This window comes from Carlito syrichta, unplaced genomic scaffold, assembly GCF_000164805.1.
Source record: "Carlito syrichta isolate Samal-C Ts95f unplaced genomic scaffold, Tarsius_syrichta-2.0.1 Scaffold309822, whole genome shotgun sequence".
Lineage (NCBI taxonomy): Eukaryota > Metazoa > Chordata > Mammalia > Primates > Tarsiidae > Carlito > Carlito syrichta.
Genome location: NW_007253918.1, coordinates 27,198 through 33,008, shown reverse-complemented (window position 1 = coordinate 33,008; position 5,811 = coordinate 27,198). Strand labels below are relative to the sequence as shown.

Genomic DNA, 5,811 nt, shown 5'->3' with positions numbered 1-5,811 from the left:
TGGGAGGCGAAGGCAAGAGGATTGCCTGAGCCTGTGGGTTCGAGACCAGCCTGGGTAACACAGTGAGACCTCATCTCTACAATAAGTAAAAAAATTAGCTGGGTGTGGTAGTACATGCCTGTAGTTCTGGCTACCTGGAAGGCTGAGATGAAAGGATCTCCAGAGCCCAGCAGGTCAACACAGGGGTAACCATGAGCAAAATAATAATAATATAAGACATAAAATTTACATTTTTGTCATAAGTTCCTCAATGTCCAAAATTCCACCATAAGCCAAATATCATTACAATAAAATAATTGGTTCCAACACTATACTACTCAATACAAAGTGATTCTATTTCATTTAAAACTACAGTCAAGTTGCTGGCAGGTGACCCACCGGCAAAGGGCTAAAAACAATGTCTGGCATAAAATGAAACATTATGAGACATGATAAGAATCAGGAGAATGTAGCACACAATCAAGAGAAATGAATTTTTATAAAAAACCACACAGACATTCTAGAGTTGAAAACATGGTATCTTACATTAAGAATTTAATGGATGACATATAATGGAATATTTATAGCTGTGACAAAAAAAGAGAGAGAGAATAAAACAATTAGCAAGGCATAGTGGCAGTGCCTGTAGTACCAGCTACTCAGGAGGCTAAGGTGGCAGGGTTCCTCGAGTTCAGGAGTTCAAGTTTGCAGTGAGCTATGATGAGTACCTGCACTCTAGCCTGGTTGACAGAGCCAGATTCTGTCTCAAAAAAAGGAAACAAATTAATGCAATTCATCATACTAACACAGTAAAAGTAAAATGACATGAACATCACAATAGATGTGGAAAAAAACATCTGATATTCGGTATCCATTCAAAAATTAAGGAAAACTTAGCAAATCAGGACTAGAACATTATTAATGAGGTAAAACATTATCTATTTAAAAAAAACTGGGGCCCAAGTGCAGTGGCTCACACCTATAGTCCTAGTGTTTTGGAAGACCCAAGTAGGAGGATCAACTGAGCCCAGGAGTTCAAGACCAGCCTGGGCAAAATAGAAAAACCCCATCTCTACAAAAAAAATTTAAGAATAAAAAAATTAGCCAGGCTGGTGGCTCACTCCTGTAGTCCAGCTACTTGGGAGGCTGAGGCAGGAGGATTGCTTGAGCCCAGGAGTTCAAGGTTACAGGGAGCCATGAGCATGCTTCTGAACTCCAACCTGGGTGACAGAGCAAGATTCTACCTCTTAAAAATATATACATAGGGTCCCCTCAATACGGAAGAAACAAAACAAACCCTCCTGCAGCTCAGGAGATTAAGGCAGTATTCTAAGAAATGTAAAGGCAGAGACTGGCCGAAGCATTCACAGACCTGCCCTACCAGATGCTAAGGCATACCACAAAGCTGTGGTCACTGAGGACATACTCACAGGTGAACAGCACAGTTCAGAAGCACGAGACCCACACTCACACTCATGGGCACTTGACACCAACAAGAGAACAGCAGATCCACGCCAAGGACAGGCTTGCAACAACTGCAGCTGAGCAACGGCTCCCTGCAGGGGAAGAAAGGGAGCCCGTACCCCCACTTCTACTACAGAAAGACCAATACTAAGTGGAACAAGCACAAAAAGCACCCATCATAAAGCAAGTTATTGATAGGCTTTACTACATTAAAGAACTTCCATTCAAGGAACAATTTATTATGACTATTATTATTACTTTTTTTTTAGAGACAGCATCTGGCTGGAGTGAAAGTGATGTGGTCACAGCTCACTGCAGCCTCTACCTCCTGGGCTAGGCAATCCTTCTGCCTTAGCCTCTCCAGTAGCTGGGACTATGGGCACACACCACCACGCCCAGCTAATGTTTTCATTTTTTTGTAGAGACTGGGTCTCACTAGGTGTCCCAGGCTGGTCTCCAAAGTCCTGGCCTCAATCTATCCTCCTGCCTCTCACCTTGGCCTCCCAAAGTGCCAGGATTACAAGCACAAGCCACCATGCTTGGCACAATTAAAAAAGAAAGAGCAAAGCTGCAAGTGAAGACATAACCCATATGAAGAACAAAGAAGTCAGAAACAATTATATAAAATCTCCTACAAAAGAATGAGAAAAGACAGACAATTGAATAGAAAATGAGCAAAAGACCCAGCTGGACACTTCATCAGGAAGAAAACACAAGATACTCCAAGTCATTAGTAACCAGGAAAGCAAACTGAAGCCACAACGAGATGCCACTGCATATCCACAAGACTGAGAACAACAGAAAACACTGTAACAGTGAGTGCAGGTGAAGACTGAGTGGCAGGAACTCTCATCTGCTCTTCAAGGTGATGCCAACTGGTACCAGCACTTTGGAAAATGGTTGGCACACTCGCACAGCCTATGACGGCAACCTGCTACGTTGGCAGTCCATTTAAACGCACGTGAACACACGCGGGAGACAGGGCCAAGAATGTCCAGACCCACTCTGCTTCGACAGACAGAAGCCCCAGAACCTGGAAGTAAATCAAACGTTCATGCCTGAAGCATGAGTGGCCCGTGGCATCGTCATAAATCGACAACAGCAGAGCCCTGAAAACGAACCCACCATGGGTCCCCGTCGGTCAATCTCCCAGCCCATGTTGCCAAAAGGAAGCAGCCCCGAAAGGATGCATGACCAACCCGAGACCAAGCAGGCGGGGTCCAAGTCAAGCTTGCGAAGGCATAGGCAGGGTGTGCATGGGGTGTGAGAGCGGGGAAAGGCAAGGACACCCCACAAGGGTCGGGATGACCAGGGGACGGGAGAGGGCGTGCTGGGAAGGGCTGGGGGCTTCATTTTTTAGTGTGGTGGAGGCCACGCAGGTTTGCTTGGTGATGACAGTCAGGCCACGGTGCTTTTCCAAACCTTCAGAATGTGCGTTTCACAACACAGAGCAGGGACATAAAGAGGGACCCCTAAAACCGAAGAGCCCCCCCGTATCCAAACGTGTGTGGTTCCGTGGCAGAAACCGCAGGGAGCCTGGGGAAGCAGAAGTCTCCAGAAGGTGACAACCTTCACCAACAGGGGGCGCTGGCGCCCCTCCACCTCACTCCCTCCACGCAGGCAAGGGGCGGCTCGCTGCCCGTTCGCTGCCTCCCCACGTTCGCTGAGCGCCCACCACCTGCCAGTCGCCGGCCCGGGACCAGCCGGGTGCCAGGCGCGAAGGGCTCAGGGGCCAGAGAATTCGCCCCCACCGCACCGTGCCCCCGCACCAAGTTTCAAGCACGACAGACCCAAAGCAAGTGGCACACACGAGGGATGACCCAACCAGTGGGACCCACGGGCGGAGGCTGTAGGGGGTCAGCGCCCGGGGAGTGCCGCGCCAGACCAGGTCGGAGTCCCAACTCCCTCGGGCACCCGCTCCCCCGGCGGCGGGCTGGCCCCCGGGGAACCGGGTGGGGCCTCAGGGAGGCCAGATGCCCCCACGTCCCGCCCCCCGGGGCCCACACGCACCCTCAGCTCCTCGAAGGCTTCGTCCGGTGCGGCCCGACGGCCGGGCACGGACGCAGAGGAGTCGCCGGTTTGCCTGGCAGTCGGCGGTTGGCGCTCCAGTCCAGCCCCTAAGCCGGGCACTTGCGCTGGGCCACGCGCCCGCCGCCCGCTTGGCTTCCGGATCAAACTCGCTCTCAGCCTCCGCGTCTACCTCTGCTTCGGAACCCTTTCGTCCTTGCCGTCTCCCTCCAGCTCGCGGTCCTGCTCGGCCTGCGTGTCCGCGTCACTCGCGTCCCGCTGTCCTCCTCCGTCTCGCTCTCGTGCGGGGCCTCGCTCACCTGGGCCTCGTCATCCTCCCCCGCTGCGCCGCCGTCCTCCGGGCCTCCCGGTCCTGGGCCTCGCCGTCCGCGCCCTTCCCGTGCACGCAGGCAGGTGGCTGTGGCCACGGACGGCCGCCCGTGCGCCCCGGCGTGGCGGCAGAAGCAGAAGCGGCAGTCGCGGCAACGCCGCTGGCGCCCGGAGCCTCGTGGGGCTCGCACTTGCCGTCGCACGTGCCCGGCGCACGTTGCCTGCAGCCCCCCGTTGGCCTGCCGGGCCTGCCCGGGAGCAGCAGCAAGGGCCTCCCGCCGCTCGGCCTCCCGACGCGGTGCCGCCTCCGCTGCCTCTGCCCGTTGATTTCCCGTCGGCCTCCGCGCCACGCCCCCCCACCCCGCCTCTTCCCGTCGACCCCCGCGGGGGAGAGGGGCGCCTTGACTTCCTGAGTCATTTGAAGCAGCCAGCAGCCGCGGCCCTTTTCCGCTTCCCGCGGACCCCGCCCCCTGCCAGGAGTCTCAGCATCCACTTTATTATAAATTCTTCATAGATATCCTTTTAATGCTGTATTATGGTCTATCAAGTGAACGTGCCATAATTAACTTAGTTTTCTCTTGTTGGTTTTATAGTGTTTATAAGTTTTTATTTTTGTAACTGCAAAAATCAACAATATTTGTAAATTTCTTACATTTAGAATTGCCTCTTTAAGATATGTTATTAAAATTAGGAAGCTTAGTCCAAAGGTTATGAATACTTTAAAGGCAACTAAGAGAATTTTGACATTTTGGAGGTCTTTGTATATGTTTTTCCATTGCTAGTTTTAAATAAAAATAAAATGAGTTTACTTACTGTAAATATTAGTGTGAATATCTCTTCATTTGAATATACCTCTGATAACACAGTCAGTGGGACATTAGGAAACACCAAGTGTTTTTGCACAAGTAAAATACTTATGATCATTTCAGAAAAAAACTTTTAAAATTGACGTATGTACTAAAACAAAACAAAGCAAAACAAAATCCAATATTTATGGGGCACATGTGCTATTTTGACACAAACATATACAGTATAATGGCCACATAAGGGTAACTGAGACATCCATCACCTCAAGCAGATTTCATTGCATCCTGTTAGGAACATTCCAAATGGCTCTTTTGAGACAGACAATAAATAATTGTTCACCTTAGTTGCCCTATTGTGCTACTTGTTTGTGACTATTACCATGAGGGGGCGTTACCTGCATCTAGCAGGCAGAGGCCAGGGCTCGGCAACCTACTGCAATGCACGGGATGGCTCCACTCCAACCATCTGGCCCCAAATGTCAGTGGTGCCAAGGTTGAGAAACTGATCTAGAGGTGATAGTTGTCAGTGTTTGGTATCTAGGTACCTATCAGTGCACACAAAACACACGCACACACACATGGGTTTTATACTTTTTAAAATATTGTTAAATATTTGATATGTCTATATAGCTGAATTTGTATGGAGCTTGCTTTCTTCCTTTTAATACATCAGGGTGCTTCTTACCTATTTTTTGGTCCCTGGCATCATGAAAATCATCTGTGGAAGCTTGTTAAGATTTCTGCCCTCCTGGGTGGAAGTTCAGATTCAGTCAGTTTCTTGTGGGGTCCACAAATATGCACTTTATTTTTTATTATTTTATTTTGTAATAGATTTTTTTTATTGTAACTATGTGGGGTGCAATTCAGGGTTAGGTATACAAATGTTTGTTATCCAGGCACCCTTGTTGATGAAGTGTGCCCGGCACCCTTGTTGATGAAGTGTGCCCCCCACCCCGGCAGTTTCCCACTACTGCAACTTGGATGGACCTAGAGGCTATAATACTGAGTGACCTATCACAGAAACAAGAAGTCGAGTATCACACGTTCTCACCCATAAGCAGACACAGAGGCTAATGATGCTAATGAGCATCTTGCTGGAATATTCATCTCTCCTGGGAGATGGGTAGTGCAGAGGGCTCTCTAATCTTGCCCAACCCAGATTTCCCAAGCACTTGATCACAGAACACTTCGGGAAGGTCCCAATTAGCTACCCCAGGAAGACTTT

The 5,811-nt window shown here is 49.7% G+C and overlaps 1 pseudogene; it reads right to left on the bottom strand.

The window, feature by feature from the left end:
• LOC103270381 overlaps window positions 1–2,601 on the bottom strand; it is a 33,863-nt pseudogene extending 31,262 nt beyond the window's left edge.
• Between the last annotated feature and the right edge of the window lie 3,210 nt (window positions 2,602–5,811).